Below are 17740 nucleotides of genomic sequence, written 5' to 3'. Positions count from 1 at the left end.
ATAGGAACCAAAATGTGATTGCATGTAATTAAAATCACAGCTTGATGAAGGGCGGAGTGCTCAGTCAGAAAGCTAACATACAAATGACAGAAAAAACCGACGGCACATCTAGAACTAGTCTGAATAGGTGCATACCAAAAAACAGCTTACATATCAAATAAGGAAATGGTTGCACTCAATTGCATCAAGGCATATCAAATATGAAATATATGAAATACGAATAGCATAATGGCTTTTGTAATCTAGAAAAAACATATGAGATACTTAGCACAAAATTTGGCCAAGAGATGGGAGCCCATTCACCAACGTCATTATGCTATTCGTATTTCATATATTTCATATTTGATATGCCTTGATGCAATTGAGTGCAACCATTTCCTTATTTGATACATTAGGAGCATCATCAGAGACTTTTGTCTGATGTTACACCACTATTTTCATTACTTAGAGCCAATAATTTTTACAAAACTCTGATTACAGTTTAGTTGCACGTTGTGACATTGTAAGCCACATGGATTTCTATCAACCTATTCCCATTTCCATAAAAGCCTTGTTCCCTCTTCAAGTGAGCCCCAAAAGTGTCTAAAAGACTTCATAAATGTGGTACACGTCATGTTCACCAGAATTTTAGCCCAATAACACCACAGTTCTGGCACTGCTAACTATTTCCCACAGTATATCTTTCCCTATGTATAAAACAAGAAATGACTTTTATTACCGGTGAATAATCCCCCGACTGTGGAGAAACTCTATTCCACTCAAGATTTCTGCTGCAAGGAACCTAAAAAGGAAGAAAAAACTCCTATCAGCATTAATTGTTCTACTGAACCACTAATAACTATGAGGGGAGACAGCGGCCACAGAAATCACAGAGCGGCTGCTCTCTTACCTGGTCGTGCAGACATCCAGGGGGCCTCTGGAATCGATAAATGCAGCCAAATCGCCACCACTCAGATATTCCATGGCATAAAATACATAGTCCTGTGTGAGAGGAGGGAAGATGATGGTAAAAAATGCAGATTTTATCCATCCTGATAACATTTACTATGGTTCTGGGACCTATACTGTAGATCCAGAAGACATGTCTCTGTGTCTGCACACATTGGAGAGGTGTCCAGGGTGAAACGAAGTCAAAATCCTCTAATGATAGCCTTCAGTAATGGTGCCCAGGGCATACAGGCACACAGAGCATGCAGCAGCAGGTCCCTTCATTTACACAAGTGTGGGGAAGGTGACTTGACGGACAGACGTGACTGGCAGTAGGAGAGGACGGTTTGTGCACCAGAGACGGAGATTGACAGGATAGAAGGGTGACAGCTGGGAAAGATAGATAGGAGGGTGTGGAACCGAGAAATGACCACAAGATGGCAGGGGAGAATAGTTGAGGACTGAACATCAGCTTATGGCTCAAGAAAACGCTTAGTCATGGGGGGCGGGGAGATAGGAACCCAAGAGGGGAATTCCCCAGTGAGAGAGGGGAAAAATAGAGCTGGTTGGGGTTCCAGACAGGCCAGTCCCGGGAGGAGCTCAGGAAAGGAAGACTCAGGACAGAAGACTGGAAACAGTGGAAGAGCTCAACCAGGGGACTGACAGAGAAGAGACAGTCAAGGGGGGTGGCCCTGACCCGCAGGACAGACGAGGCCCCGGGGGTACCGATTGGACGACGACCTCAGGCAGGTGAAGAGCTGGCGATAGATTGGTCTAGGACAGCCCCAGCAAAAGATCCGCGAGGGACGTTACTTCGACTGGAACAAAGGTGCAGGTACCCGGGCCTGCAGATAGAGTGCTGTAAAGAAGCTGCGGTGCGTGTGAATAAAAATCCGGAACTGTTACAAGTGGAATCTGTCTCCGTCTCGTCTTTGTCTCGTCTGGTAAGCAGTGGTCCACCCCCCCCATCCCCGGCCCCTACCACATTGGCAAAGATTAAATTTGCAATCTGATGGAAGCAAATGGACATGATGAGAGAAAGGAAAAAAATTATAGAACATGAGAAGTCTCTGCCGCTGTCTGGAAGGTGCCATAGGCATGTGTGAAGAATCTGCTGTCTTCAGTGATTTCCAGAACATCTCTCTATGCGGAGGATGTCTTTATAATTCTCCAACAATGTCCTCTTCTTAACCATCTTGACCGCCAACTGAAGTCCGCTGGGTTGATGTGTTGCCAGCATCACTTTGCCAAAGCCGCCTTCTCCAAGCTTCCTGGTAAAGATGAAACTCTCCAGGGAAAAACAGGCAGTCACTTGCTCTGAAGGGCTGGTGGTCTGAGCACCGATTACACCTAGAACGGAATACAGATACAAGAAATAACAATTAATCTTACAGTCGTGCTCATGTATAATGCTACAACAAATTGACAATTTTTTAAAATCTATCATGAACTTTGAACCATGATGAAACTGGTTATCACCATGTTCTGGCTGGAGAGCCCCAAGTATAGAAGGTGGAGAGCTCTGATGTACGTGGAAAGATGAACGGGATAAGATTATGTCATTAGGTTACATTTTGTAAAATAAATGAACACTTTATATAAAGCATGGATGTAACCTGTGACTAAATGACTATAGACTTTACGTTCTGGAGCTTGATTGATGGATTTATCACTCTTCCGCCTTCTCTTTGTGGTGGTCTCGGTGTCCAATGTCCTCTTTCTCTTAAGTTCTCTATAACTTTGATTTTCAACTCGCTCATGATATAAGTGAGAGCTCCTGGTTTTAGCTGATAAGCTAAACCATATTTCAGAGGTAACATCTTTTCCACTCTCAGATTCCACCATTCTTCCTTTCTTATTTGGGATTTCATCTCCTTTTTCAGGAGATGTGTTCCCTCTCTTTTTCCCCTTTTTAAGGGTCTTTTTCTCTGGTGAATGTCCAGAAGGTGATGTACAGGGATCATCTGTCTTCTCAACAGGTACGTGCTGTACAATGGCCTGAGAAGTTTCTCCTCTCTGGGAAAAATTCTCTTCCATGCATCTCCTTTTAGCCCTCCTCTTATTCTTTTCACCACACTTCCTTTTGGCTATCCCCAGCCTAAATGATCTTTTAAAATATTTGAAATAAATTTGAGGATTTTATCTATTTTTGGGACTTGCCAAAATTTCTTTCTTATGATAAGTCGCAAGTCACGACTATTGGCAGGAGACCCACTACATTGCAAGATGAACTGAATCACAATATAGGACACGGTGAGGCTATTTTTTTGTTTGTTTTACCTTTGAGATGTATCCTCAACCTATATGATCTTTTAAAATATTTGAAATAAATTTGAGGATTTTATCTATTTTTGGGACTCGCCAAAATTTCTTTCTTATGATAAGTCGCAAGTCACGAATATTGGCTGGAGACCCATTACATTGCAAGATGAACTGAATCATAAGTAGGACACTGTGAGGCTATTTTTTTGCTTGTTTTACCTTATGGAAAAATTTATAGCTCTCAAAATGTGGTGGTGCAAAAACTATTTTTGCACTAAAAAGCTACTTTTAGCGTGTGACAGCCACCAAACATAAAAACCTGCTATAAATAGTAAATCAAACCCCCTTTTATCACCCCCTTAGTTAGGAAAATAATAAAATAAAAAAATGTATTTACTTCCATTTCCCCGTTAGGGTAAGGGTTGGGGCTAAAGTTATGGTTGGGATTAGGGTTAGGGTTGGAATTAGGGTTAGGGGTGTGTTGGGGTTAGGGTTGGAGTTAGAATTGGGGGGTTTCCACTGTTTAGGCACCTCAGGGGCTCTCCAAACACAAAATGCATCTGATCTCAGTTTCAGCCATTCTGCGTTGAAAAAGTCAAACGGTGCTCCTTCCCTTCCTTTTTCTCCCATGCGCCCAAACAGGGGTTTACCCCCACATATGGGGTATCGGTGTACTCAGGACAAATTGTACAACAACTTTTGGGGTTCAATCTCTCCTGTTACCCTTGGTCAAATAAAGCAAATAGGATCTGAAGTAAATTATTTGTGATAAAAAGATAAATGTTCATTTTTTAAAACATTCCAAAAATTCCTGTGAAGCACTTGAAGGGTTAATAAACTTCTTAAATGTGGTTTTGAGCACCTTCAGGGGTGCAATTTTTAGAATGGTGGCACTTTTGGGTATGTTCTATCATATAGACCCCTCAAAGTGACTTCAAATGTGATGTGGTCCCTAAAAAATGGTGTTGTAAAGATGAGAAATCGCTGTTTAACTTTTAACCCTTATAACTTCCTAACAAAAAGAAAATTTGGTTCCAAAATTGTGCTGATGTAACGTAGACATGTGGGAAATGTTATTTATTAACTATTTTGTGTGACATACCGTATTTCTCTGTTTAAAAGTCATGAAAATTCAAATTTGGAAAATTCCCGGGATCCATGGAAGCGTTCCAGAGTTATTACCTCATAAAGGGACAGTGGTCAAAATTGTAAAAATTGGCCTGGTCATGAATGTGCAAATCACCCTTGGGGGTAAAAGGGATTAATCTATATTCAGATTGGCTATCATTATTGTCTCTTTATAACCCACAGAGTACCTATTGGGGATTACATCTATATTTATATAAGCAAATTTTTTTTTTTCACAAATAAATACAAGTAATATCAAAGAAATTTTACTACTATCATGAAGTACAATATATCATAAGAAAATACTGTCTGAATTCCCGGGATCCATGGAAGCGTTCCAGAGTTATTACCTCATAAAGGGACAGTGGTCAAAATTGTAAAAATTGGCCTGGTCATGAATGTGCAAATCACCCTTGGGGGGTAAAAGGGGTTAATCTATATTCAGATTGGCTATCATTATTGTCTCTTTATAACCCACAGAGTACCTATTGGGGATTACATCTATATTTATATAAGCAAATTTTTTCCCTCAGAATTTTTACATTTTCTTCATCTCGTATCTCTTATCTATGTGTTTTCCCACCTGACTATTGGTAGGGACATCTAGGGAAGTAAGGGATTGTCCTCGTTGAGTGGAGGCGCCCAAAAAATCGAGCTCTTAGGGTGCCAACCTCCACTGCTAGATAGGAGTCAATTAGGACTACTGTAGGGTTCTGTAGATACTTGTTATCAATTTGGTCTACGTTTACATTGATTTGTTTTTTTGACCAATTGTTTACACTGGGTAGGTGTCTTTTAATGCTATAATTAAAATAAAATTGTTTTAAGGGATTATATGTTCACACGTAATTATTACTCACAAGTCTGTATATGATCTTGTTTGCATACTCCTAAGGTGTCTAAACAGCAGAAATCATTCAAAGTCACCCTATGTTGAAAACTACACCTCTGAAGAATTTTATTCAGGGGTATAGTGAGCATTTTGAAGCCACAGGTACTACACAGAATTAGAAGACATTAAGTTGTCATATTGAAAAAGTTCATTTTTTGTACACAAATCTTGTTTTAACCCCAAATTTCTCACTTTTGCAAGGATAACACCAAAAAGTGGACCTTAAAGTTTGTTACACATGTTCTTTTGAGCCTGACAATATCCCACATGTAATCAGAAAGTTCTGTTTAGACAAACAGCAGAGCTTGGAATGGAAGGAGCAATTTTTGAATTTTAGCAAACAAATTTGGCTGAAAGATATGGAGAGCACCATTTCGTATTTGCAGGGCCCCTAAGGTGCCTAAACAGCAGAAACTCCAAACAATTGACCCCAATTTGGAAACTACAGTGGTGGATTCCGTTTATCGGCCTCTGGGCTAGATTTTTGCATCCACGTAATCAGACTACATACATTTCATCTCTCCAGCAAAACGGGGGTCGAACGACGTCAAACCCGACAGAAATTTTGGACATAATGCGGCGTTACTATCATACATTATATAATATCGGCGGAGATTGTCCCCCTCAGTCACCCTTGGATCCTCAACCATGCATAGAATCTTATATTCATGACACTGCCCTTTCTACACTGGCCACGGATTTAACTATCCCGTTAGACTCGGACTTTACGACAGAGGAGATTGTTGAAGCCATCCAAAATACTCCGGCTGGTAAAAGCCCGGGACCGGATGGGTTTTCCCCTCATTTTTATAAGATGTTTCAAGAACAACTTAGCCCTATTATGACATGGGTGTTTAACTCCATCACAGCTGAGTCTCTGTTCGTTCCACAGTCTTTAGAGGCTTTTATTACAGTGATACCGAAGACGGGGAGGGACTCTAAATTAGTAACAAATTACCGCCCAATATCTCTCATAAATGTTGACGTAAAATTATACGCAAAAATTCTAGCGAATCGACTGGCTCCTCTCTTGCCTTCAGTAATACATTCAGACCAGGTGGGGTTTGTGCGGGGAAGGGAGGCGAGAGACGGCATAAGCAAGACTCTCAACTTGACTGCATATGCTAAATCGAAATGTAAACCGTTGGTTGTGCTGTCGATGGATGCGGAGAAAGCCTTTGACTGTGTACACTGGGGCTTCATGTTCTCGGCCCTACGACAGATGGGCCTGGGAAACCGCTTTTTGCATAGGGTTGCAGCCCTATACTCTGGCCCGTCGGCAAGGGTTAAGGTAAACGGAGCAATGTCGGACTCTATGACCATTGGGAATGGGACCAGGCAAGCGTGCCCTTTGTCGCCCCTTTTATATGCGATAGTTATGGAACATTTGGCGGTGGTGATCAGAAAGAACCCCAGTGTGCACGGTTTATGGGTAGACAATGTTCATTATAAGGTCTCTCTTTATGCGGACGACCACCTACTGTATATATCCCAGCCACATATTACCCTCCCATCATTGATGGAAGAGTTCCAAAAATACGGAGCAGTCAGCAATTTTAAGATTAACTTTCAGAAAACTGAAGTCCTTAACATATCCCTAGGACAGACAGAACTTACAAGACTTATGGGAAATTTCCCCTTTCGGTGGAAGACTGGGGCCATTCAATATTTAGGCATTCAAATCCCTACTGACACGACTGACCTATATAAATTAAATTATGTGCCCCTGTTGGAGTCGACTCTGAAACGGTTGAGGGAATACGGACGGAAGAATATCTCATGGTTTGGCAGGATGGATTCATTTAAAATGGACATTCTCCCCAGGTTCTTATACCTATTCCAGGCGGTCCCGATTGTGCCGCCGAAGACATTCTTTCAGACCATTAGATCTGCGTTAATCCGCTTTATCTGGCAGACATCTAAACCTCGTCTTAAATATTCTATTCTAACCACCCCGAAACCCAGAGGTGGTGCGGGCCTTCCTGACCTGGAACTCTATCATAGAGCTTCCCTACTTGCACGTCTGTTTGACTGGCAGTTCGGCCACCGTTCTAAACAATGGGTTCAATTGGAACAGATGTCTTTTGGTATCCCATTGCGCCATCTTCCATGGATCAGACGTACTGAACAGGTCGCAAATGACTTTAAGGGACCAACAGGTTTCTTGACTCGAGAAATTTTACAGACCTGGAATCATGTTAAACATAAAAAGAAACTGATCAGCACTTTGAACCCACTGTCACCAATATTTGGTAACCCGGACTTTCCTCCAGGATGTCACAGAGACCAATTTTTAGGTTGGCATAGGAGTTCTGACTTACGACTGGGACAGATACTAGTGGACGGAAATTTTCCGACGTGGGATGCCTTACAGGAAAAGTTTCCCAATAGGTCACTCTCCTGGTTGGAATATAATCAGTTGAGATCGTTTATACGGGGACGTTTGGTCGACCGTACTTCTCGCCCTCCCACAACGCGGTTGGAGGATTTCTTACAACTGCAGGACCCTCCCTCTCATCTGATTTCCTTTTTATATAAGGAACTTCATTCAGGAGACTCGGAAGTGGCTCCAAGTTACATCCGTGCATGGGAGGAGGATATGGGTTGTAAATTTTCGGCGGAAGACCTTGACAAAGCATTTCTTTTTACACATAAAATGTCTCCGGCCGGGGGTGCACAGGAGAAAAACTATAAGATACTGACTAGGTGGTATCTGTACCCCGTTAGATTGAAGTCCATCTTTCCGACAGTGGATGATACATGCTGGAGCTGTACAATGGAGAGAGGCACGCTATACCATATATGGTGGCAATGCCCTGCTGTACGACCCTTCTGGGAGGAGGTGTTTCGGGCCTACCAGAAGATCTCTGGAAAATTTGTCCCTCCCTCCCCACAAATTGCCATTTTATCTATTCTCCCGGGTTCCATATCCACTCAAAAGAAGAGCCTTCTCCGGTTTTGTATTACTGCGGCACGGATGGTGATCCCACGCCACTGGCGTACGACGACAAAGCCAACTATGGCTGAGTGGTTGTCAGAGTTTACAGACATTTTTCGTATGGAGGAGTTGATGGCTGAATTGGAGGGAGATAACTCCCGTTTGATTCGAACATGGCAGCCTTGGATCGTGTTCAGGGAGACGCCTGGACTACTTCGATTGGTCGAAAACGCTTCTTAGAGGCTGGCTCGGAAGTCAGACGCCCGTCTTTTTTTCCCCTTTCCCCCCCTTTCCCCTTCGCCCTTCTTCCCTTTCTCTTTCTTTCTATACTTCCTGTGAGTCTTCTTTCTCTTTCTAATTTCTTTCTCCCTTTGGTATTTGCAATACACCTTCACAGGTTACGGGCAAACTGTTGTTGAACACGAACCATTGTTGCTGTGATCTAGTACGGCTTGGTGTATAATCGTGTATAATCTTGCATCTTGTATCTTATGTCTTGTATGTTATATGTCAAATTCTTTTCAATAAAATAGATTCAACATAATCGAAGAGCAACATTTACACTCTTGGTACATGACGTTTGTAAGATACGTATAATTAATTAAGTGACATGCACCTCTCAATGAATTAGGGACATTTTCTTTAGCAGCCTAATGAATAGGGGCTTAGTGCCTCGATTTGCGATGCTGGTTATTCCATTTTTCTGGCGTGAAAGACCGTCAAATCTCAAAATCTTTGTAAAATTTGTAAGTGGACCAAAAACTTTTGTCACTTTATAAAATATATTTAAATATTTTTACTTTCTTACTTTGGAATAGTGCATATGTTCCACCCTCATCCACGTTTTTAGGTCCTATAATTCTAGGGACATTTCGAAAATTTGTTTGCAAAGATTTAAGCTAATCTGTTTGCATGTGACATTGACTTAATGTAGGCTTCATAAAAAGTTCCTTTACATCAATTTTGTCTAAACCATGGTCTCAAGAAGGCCTGCATATTTTTATGGGTATAATTGACTATAGGTCTAAATCCCTCCAAATCTTTATCCCCTTCATGACCCAGCCTATTGTGACCTTAATGACCTGGCCACTTTTTGCAATTCTGACCAGTGTCCCTTTATGAGGTAATGACTCAGGAACGCTTCAATGCATCCTAGCGATTCTGAGATTGTTTTTTCGTGACATATTGGGCTTCATGTTAGTGGTAAATTTAGGTCGATAATTTTTGCGTTTATTTGTGAAGGTTGGTCACACTCATCTAACATAGTGTTTGACGAGTGTGACCAACTTTTCACTATTGAGGCTGCCTATGCAGCATCAGTAGTAAAAAGATCTAATGTTATAAATAATAAAAAAAATAAAAAATTGGGTAATATTCACCTTTCGATGTCCCCAGGCCTCCGCGATGCTCTGGGAGGTCCTGTTCCCAGTGATGCTTTGCGGCAATGACCTTTGATGATGTTGCCGTCTTGTGAGACCGCTACATTATCGCGAGACAGCGACGTCAGCAAAGGTCATCGCAATGCATTACTGGGAACGGAACCTGCCGCGTGTATCGCTGAAGCCTGGGGACGCTGCGCGGGACATTGGAAGGTGAATATAACCCGATTTTTTTATTTTGATTCTATTTTTTACAGGGATATGGTACCCACAGCCTGGAGGACAGTCTCCTGTCCTCCGGCCCATGGGTACCATCCGCAAATGTTCTGCTTACTTTTCGCATGGTGGGTACAGCCACATGCAGAAAGTAAGCAGATCAATGCATTCGTATGTGGGCGGAATCCCCGCGATTTCGCAAAATAATGAGCATGCTGCGTATTTTTCCCATAGGATTGCATGGGATGCTGTTTTTTTGCTGTGTCGCGGCAAAATCGCGCGTTAAAAACCGCCCCGAAAACGTGAAAAAAACGCGACGTGTGAACGCAGCCTGATACTTTCCTTGGGTCTGTGGGTCTAAAACCCATGTCTTTTTTTTCTGGGCATTTGGTTTTTAATTGTTTTTATTGGATTTTGTGTGTTTTCTGCTTTTGCCAAATAAAATTTGCATTTTGTACTATGCATTTTACATACATTTTTTTCAGGTTGATCGCCATTATAGCATGTCTTTTCTCGTTGTTGTATCCTGCCATTTATTTGCTATAAGCAGATCCCTCCTACAATATTAATATCTGTGGATGGTGCCCTCCATTTCGTTTTTTCAACAGATTTTTATCTGGTGTTTTTTTAACCCTTTGTTTCGGGAGTTGTGGCACATCATTGTATTGGTGTATTTTACAGGTTATAATTGAATTGTGCATGTATTTATAGTTGTCTTTATTCTCTTGGCTAGTTCACCCACTTTATGGATCTTTCAGCCAGAGAAACAGCGTGGAGTAACAGGGCATTAGGATTGTTTGATGAGACTGATAATTTGGTAAAGCGCCCAGCTCCTGGCTCTGATTTTCAGGCTTTATCATTTGAAATTACCAATTTACATAAGTCGCTCACTAAAATATGGTGGAACATTAGGAGCCTCGAAGAATATAAAAAAGTGGGCATAATTCCCCGAGGTCTTCGCATACAGATTTTTCCCTCTTGGGAAGCAGCTTCTGACTTCCAGTCTGTTTGGGAAACAGGGTTGGCTAAATGTTCGATTACTTTAATTGACATTTTGATTGAGCAAGGCCAGGCTGATTATATGAGACTACTCCCCCCATCTTCCGCCTCCTGAGTATATGAGACTACTCCTCCCATCTTCCACCTCCTGATGATATGAGACTACTCCCCCATCCTCCGCCCCTTGAGTATACGAGACTACTCCCCCATCCTCCACCTCCTGAGTATACGAGACTACTCCCTCCATCCTCTGCCCCCTGATTATATGCGACTACTCCCCCCATCCTCCGCCCCCTGAGTATAGGAGACTACTTTCCCCATCCTCCGCCTCCTGATTATATGAGACTACTCCCCCCATTCTCCACCTCCTGATTATACGAGACTACTTCCCCCATCCTCTTCCCCCTGTGTATAGGAGACTACTTTCCCCATCCTCCGCCTCCTGATTATATGAGACTACTCCCCCCATCCTCCACCTCCTGATTATACGAGACTACTCCCCCCATCCTCTTCCCCCTGAGTATAGGAGACTACTCCCCTCATCCTCTGCCCCCTGAGTATACGAGACTACTCCCCCATCCTCTGCCCCCTGAGTATACGAGACTACTCCCCCCATCCTCTGCCCCCTGAGTATACGAGACTACTCCCCCCATCCTCCGCCCCCTGAGTATACGAGACTACTCCCCCCATCCTCCACCCCATGAGTATATGAGACTACTCCCCCCATCTTCCGCATCCTAAGTATAGGCGACTACTCCCCCCATCCTCCACCCTCTGAGTATAGGAGACTACTCCCCCATCCTCCACCCGCTGAGTATACGAGACTACTCCCCCCATCCTCCGCCTCCTAAGTATTGGAGACTACTCCCCCCATCCTCCACCCCCTGAGTATATGAGACAACTCCACCCATCCTCTGCCAAACTGAGTATATGAGACTACTCCCCCCCCATCCTCTGCCCCCTTGTCACGATCCATGCTGGATTGTGACAGATTTAGTACAAGTAACCTTTTTTTTCCTTCAAGCTTTTGGCTTAAAGTTAGTTTTGCCCCCGGTGGCCATTAGGGTCATTACACTGTGGTGTCTTTAGTTCTAGTTAGGCCCCCGGTGGTGGCTAGCGTTATTACACGTGAATCACTAGCAGGTGTGATTGCTCTGGCTCTTGCCTATAAAGGAGTGTCAGGTGGTTGCAATCACTGTGGGTGATATTGCTCATTTCCAACCAAGTCTGGTGAAGGAAGGAACTACAGAGAGGAGTTCCTTGCAGCTCAGGGGAGCGCTGGTATAATAGCTTCAGGCGGAAGCTGAATTCAGGTGTCGAGCTTCAGGGGTGAAGTTGAACTTTAGTGTTGTACTCTGCTGCTGGGAGCAATAGCAACAGAGCAAAGCTAAGTGGTTTTTCCCTGTTTGTGACTTTCCTTGTGTGTGTATTAGTGCAGTGGTGGGATTAGTTTCTGCACCGTCCAATTCACTAGAAAGGGATAGGTGCAGGGCGAGCTAGGGATTTGAGGTATCCAGCTCGTCGCCAGGTGCGGAACCTGCCTAGGGATCGTCAGGAGTGTAGGGACACTGACTCAGGGGAGTGCAGGAGGTCTCCACGTTCCCGTTCCCTATTGTAGGGCCCTCCATTGTAACGGTTTCCCGGTGTTTCCCTTAACTCTGTTTAAATTCGCCCTGCTGGAGGCGGTGTATCCAGGGTCACGGGTGTGATAGAAATTCGCCTTGCTGGAGGCGGTGTATCCAGTCACACGTGACATTACATTATCACCAACCCTAACATTTTTCTCTGGTGAGCCATGGGCCAAGTTCAGACCGGTGAGCAGTTGCTGCTGGCCCTCAATGAGATTAGTGAGGATGGAATGATGTGTTTAAGCAGCACCTGCAGTGGAATTATGGGTCTGAGGCCCACCCTCTGCCTCAACTAGAGGGTCCATTTGCGGCTTTGGCGAAGATGCGCCTTGGAGTCCCTGCTGGGAGCAAGACTTGCTTATACAGGCGGATGTACCCAGGCAAGTGGGAGGAGTTGGTGTCCCCATGGTGCTGCCTGGTGTTCCCCAAGGTGAAGGGGTTCATCCCTGTAGTGAGCAGACTAATGATTTAGTCCTTGGGGCTCACGTCAAAACTTCTGTACTATCAGAGAAGCCGTGTCCCCCTGGTCACGTGGAGGAAGACAACCTGGAAGTGTATATTTCCTCCTCGCCCTCAGAAGGTACTATGTCAGCAGAGGTGATGGTTGGCGAGGTACCTGAGGGCATACCGGCGCTTGATAACAGTGGAGCAGAAGTCAGTCTGCTGAATGCTCAGTTTGTCCAGACGCATGGTCTAAGGTGTGAGACGCCGGACAAACCCATAAGCGTCCAGGCCATTAACTCTGTCCCACTGAGCCAGGGGGGGTTAAACCTAGTCGTAGAAAACATTATGCTGCATAGTGGACATCATGATGAGTCCCAGTCATACTACGTCTTGGAGGGAAATCCAGCACCCTTGGTGAATTGCAGGGGTGTAAGTGTGGTGACACAGGGGGATGCCTCTGTTGTAAGTTCCAGAAAGAGTTCACCGTATTGTGACAAACGAATGTGTGGCAATAAACATTCAAGTCCGGACCTGTATGTGAACGAGCATATTTGGGTGGCCACCAAAAAACATCCGGTGGAAATGTGTTGCGGAGACTTACCAGCTGGAGTTACCCCCAAACATGCACATACACAACTGGTTCCCCAGGTCGGCGCTTTGGAGATTTGTGGTGCCTCCAGAACATACATTGCCAATACCAGCAGTGCTCGTTTGTCATAAACCTGAAGCGCAGGTAGTTGTTGGGGTGAACTCTGGACCTAGGCGTCCCCACCGTAGGTGGTTCCCTGATGAGGAGCGGTCTTGAGGGTCCAGAGGCCCCTCATTGAGGGAGGGTACTGTGACGATCCATGCAGGATTGTGACAGATTTAGTACAAGTAACCTTTTTTTTCCTTTAAGCTTTTGGCTTAAAGTTAGTTTTGCCCCCGGTGGCCATTAGGGTCATTACACTGTGGTGTCTTTAGTTCTAGTTTGGCCGCTGGTGGTGGCTAGTGTTATTACACGTGAATCACTAGCAGGTGTGATTGCTCTGGCTCTTGCCTATAAAGGAGTGTCAGGTGGTTGCAATCACTGTTGGTGATATTGCTCATTTCCAACCAAGTCTAGTGAAGGAAGGAACTACAGAGAGGAGTTCCTTGCAGCTCAGGGGAGCACTGGTGTAATAGCTTCAGGCAGAAGCTGAATTCAGGTGTCGAGCTTCAAGGGTGAAGCTGAACTTTGTGTCATGATCTCAGTGCAGGTTTTTGAGCTGCACGTCAGGGGTTAATGTCTGGAGCTCAGTGCAGGTTTTGACCTGCACACCTCGGGTTAATGATTATGGGCTATTTTTGGTTCTGGGAGAGCCTCTTAAGCCCCTGGGAAGTTCCAATCTTTGTCAGTTATACTTTTGCCTTTGGCCGAGTCTGGTGACCTCTGTGTGCCTGTTCGTTGTTATAGCTTGTTTATATGGTTCTGACCGATTCTGTTCCCCGTTGTGAGTTTGCATGTTGATTCTGTACTGCGCTATCCTCTGTGTATGACTCGTTGCCTGTTATCTGACTACTCTCTGCTCGCCCCTCTTGTACCTTGCAGCTATCTCTGTGTATGACTCATTGGCTACGTCCTGACTATCCTCCCTGTCTATGCCCCTTGGTAACTTTGTCTTGCAGTTACCCTGCTAGGAGTTCTCTTGCAGCTCCTAGCTCTCTGGAGTTTAGGCCACGCCCCTAGCAGTCACGTGCTTCAGATCCTGCTGTTCTGAAGTACGCACCTACTCGGCTGCTGCCCGCTCCACAGGTATCTTTGAGCACAGTTCGCTTTACTCAGGACACGTGCACTGGCTCAGGGTTAGGGTTCAACTTCAACTTCAGTGCGGTGTTCCTGACATTTTGGTATTATACTCTGTTGCTGGGAGCAATAGCAACAGAGCAAAGCTAAGTGGTGTTTTTTCCTGTTTGTGACTTTCCTTGTGTGTGTATTAGTGCAGTGGTGGGATTAGTTTCTGCACAGTCCAATTCACTAGAAAGGGATAGGTGCAGGGCGAGCTAGGGATTTGAGGTATTTCACCCCTGAGTATATTACACTACTCTCCTCAGCCTCCTCCTCCTGTATATATTACACTACTTTCATCCTCCTCCATCTCCTATATATATTATACTACTCTCCTCAGCCTCCTCCTCCTGTATACATTAGACTACTCTCATCATCATCCTCCTCCTGTATATATATTACACTACTCTCATCCTCCTCCTTCTCCTGTATATATTACACTACTCTCATCTTCCTCCTGTATATATTACACTACTCTCATCATCAGGTACGGACTGGGGCTAAAATTCAGCCCTGGCATTTGAAATCGCACATGTTGTCCACGTCCCCAAGAACCAGATGAGTATATTACTAATATTACCCTGGACGGAGGAAAGGAAGAACACTGATTCTGTAAGCAACGTAGCAGACAAGGCAGCCCATGACCAGACAGGCCCTTCTGGCATTTGCCAGATGGCCAGTCCGGCCCTGCTCGGGGGGCATGACTTGAACATTCCTATTGTAAACACTGAGATGTGGGGAAGTATGCTTGACGAGAAACATAAAACTTACATTATCCATTGAGGTCACTAGAAATGTGGAGAATTTGTGTAATTTTGTGATGAGTGTAGACTGGGCGGTAACATCCTGTGATAGTTATTATGGGTTACTGCTGAACCTGGAGCGGCAGACATTTCACCCGTTTCCCATACTATTCTCATTGCTATATACAGTGCATGTCATGATAATTCTCTGCCATGTGGTGCCATACTGTGCTATTCTGTGCTGGGTATCACCAGCAGTGTCCTGTGGCTATAGTATTCCACCTGTGTAGTCAGGGCGTTACTGCACTGGTAAGTTATTGGGTGACTGATGTAACTGTATTCTACTTTTGATGGGACAGATAGACAATAGATTAGTGACTGACGGACATTAGGCCTCATGCGGAGATGGAAGTGAGTGATAATGTCAGAGTAGAGGCTGCAGGAACATGCGTCCCTGACTCAGAACCATAAACCCAGAGTTCTAGTGACAATGCCACCTCTGTCAGTTAGAGATGCGAGTCAGCTGTGTATCCAACCCACTGCCGCCTTGTAGGGCGCGGTCTCCGCTCCTGAGCCCGCTTCATGCACTCACAACCAACATTCGCTAAAAATATACAGCTAAATAAAATCCTCATAGCATACGTAGTAACAGAAAACCTGGTGTTCTAGTAACAACACAACCTCATCCTCAGGAATAAGCAATAACAACATATAGGGAGGGCTGTAGGAAGGGGCCGGTGAGTTTACATGTTACATCGTAACTGTGCAGACTACTAGAGGCCCAAAACCTAATTATTCAGAAATCCATGTTTTATGTCACTGTGGACATCAATTCATTCCTACAGATGTGCAATGTAGAGGATAAGTAATAGTATATGAAACTCATGACAATGTGCAGTGTTACCACCTTTCTATAGATCACACACTGGTAATAAATGCAGAAATACACGAGATACAGGATGATGATGTTCAATAATTAATCATTTTATTTTTGTCTCCTATCAGTATGTTTTGAGCTGTGGGAGGAAACCGGAGTACCCGGAGAAAACCCACACGGACACGGGGAGAACATACAAACTCTGTGCAGAATGAGTCCCAGATTTACACTGAAGACCACCGTGCTGCTCGCTAACAGCGCTAATCACTGCGCCACCGTGCCGTCCTGTAGTATGATGGTCCTACATCTCCAAGTAGCCTGCCAGCCAGATGAGAATGCAGGAGACTGATATGTAACAGAGAAAATAGAAGAACTCTGGGGTGGGATTCCTACAGACCCCGCCTCTTTCTTCAGACCACACCCAGGTCCACGCCTTCCTGAGTCAGTAGTCAGGTATTGGGGGAGGGGGCTGCGTTATATTTCCATTGCTGCGGCTGTTAATGCTCTTCCACCGCTTGCTCATGTAGGAGAAGCCACAGAACAGCCGCTGGTCCTCCGGGGTTACAGGTGGTTTCTGAGCTTCAGTGTCAGACATCACTTGGTGCAATTCAATTTGTTTGCTGGTTTCCATATCTGGGTTCTATAGAAGAAAGACAAATCAGTCGGGTTAATTAATTAGGTATTTAATTATATCCGTCCCCTCTCGAGGGCACCTGTAAAGATTGTGGATGAGCCGTGGTAACCATGTGCAGATTGTCGATAATCACCATGATGCATCGTTACCTGCCCCTTGCGAACAAGTCAACTCCTGGTGCTGCCTGGCAATCTGCGGTATCCACATCTGCTACAACTGCACCATAAAGCTGTGTTCAAAAGTTGCAACCACATTGGGTTCTTTTTACTCAGTGTCAACAATAATGCATACTTTTGTTGTGTTTTTACCCCCAAAATGTCCAGAGCATAATGATTCTTTTTCGTAGGAAAAAAATGCACAGTGTGAACACAGATTAACGTATCCAAATTAGTCACTAAGTGGCCTTCTGAAGAATTGGGGATAATAATTACACTTTTGAGAAATATGTAAAAGCCTGTCCATCCTCCACATTCTGTAATTCCACCCATTTACCAGCAGGGGAGGATAAACACATTCTGGCCTACACTACCTAGGATTGTTACTCATTATTTGAGTATTTCTTACATATATTATCACATTATACAGACGAGCAGGTGACATTATAATAAAAGAACGCTGGGCACTTACAGGTGTCATTGTAAATGGTGGACGGGACCTTCCCGCCTCTAATTCCTCCCAGTTTATGGGCGAGAAGAATGGATGTTCTTTTAGATTGCTGCAAACAACCTGCCTCTTCTCTGGTGATTTACAGAAGAGCTGCAAATATAGAAGAAGCATTATTATATCACAAGTAATAATATAAATAATCTCAGAAAAAACAGCAGTAACAGAATTATTTCCTCACTTTCTTAAAGAAAGATGAATTT

The sequence above is a fragment of the Dendrobates tinctorius genome, unplaced genomic scaffold, assembly GCF_039654945.1.
Source record: "Dendrobates tinctorius isolate UK_male_01 unplaced genomic scaffold, ASM3965494v1 ptg000059l, whole genome shotgun sequence".
In the NCBI taxonomy this organism is placed as follows: domain Eukaryota; kingdom Metazoa; phylum Chordata; class Amphibia; order Anura; family Dendrobatidae; genus Dendrobates; species Dendrobates tinctorius.
The sequence above is the reverse complement of the archived record's forward strand: the minus strand, read 5'-3'. Positions refer to the sequence as shown.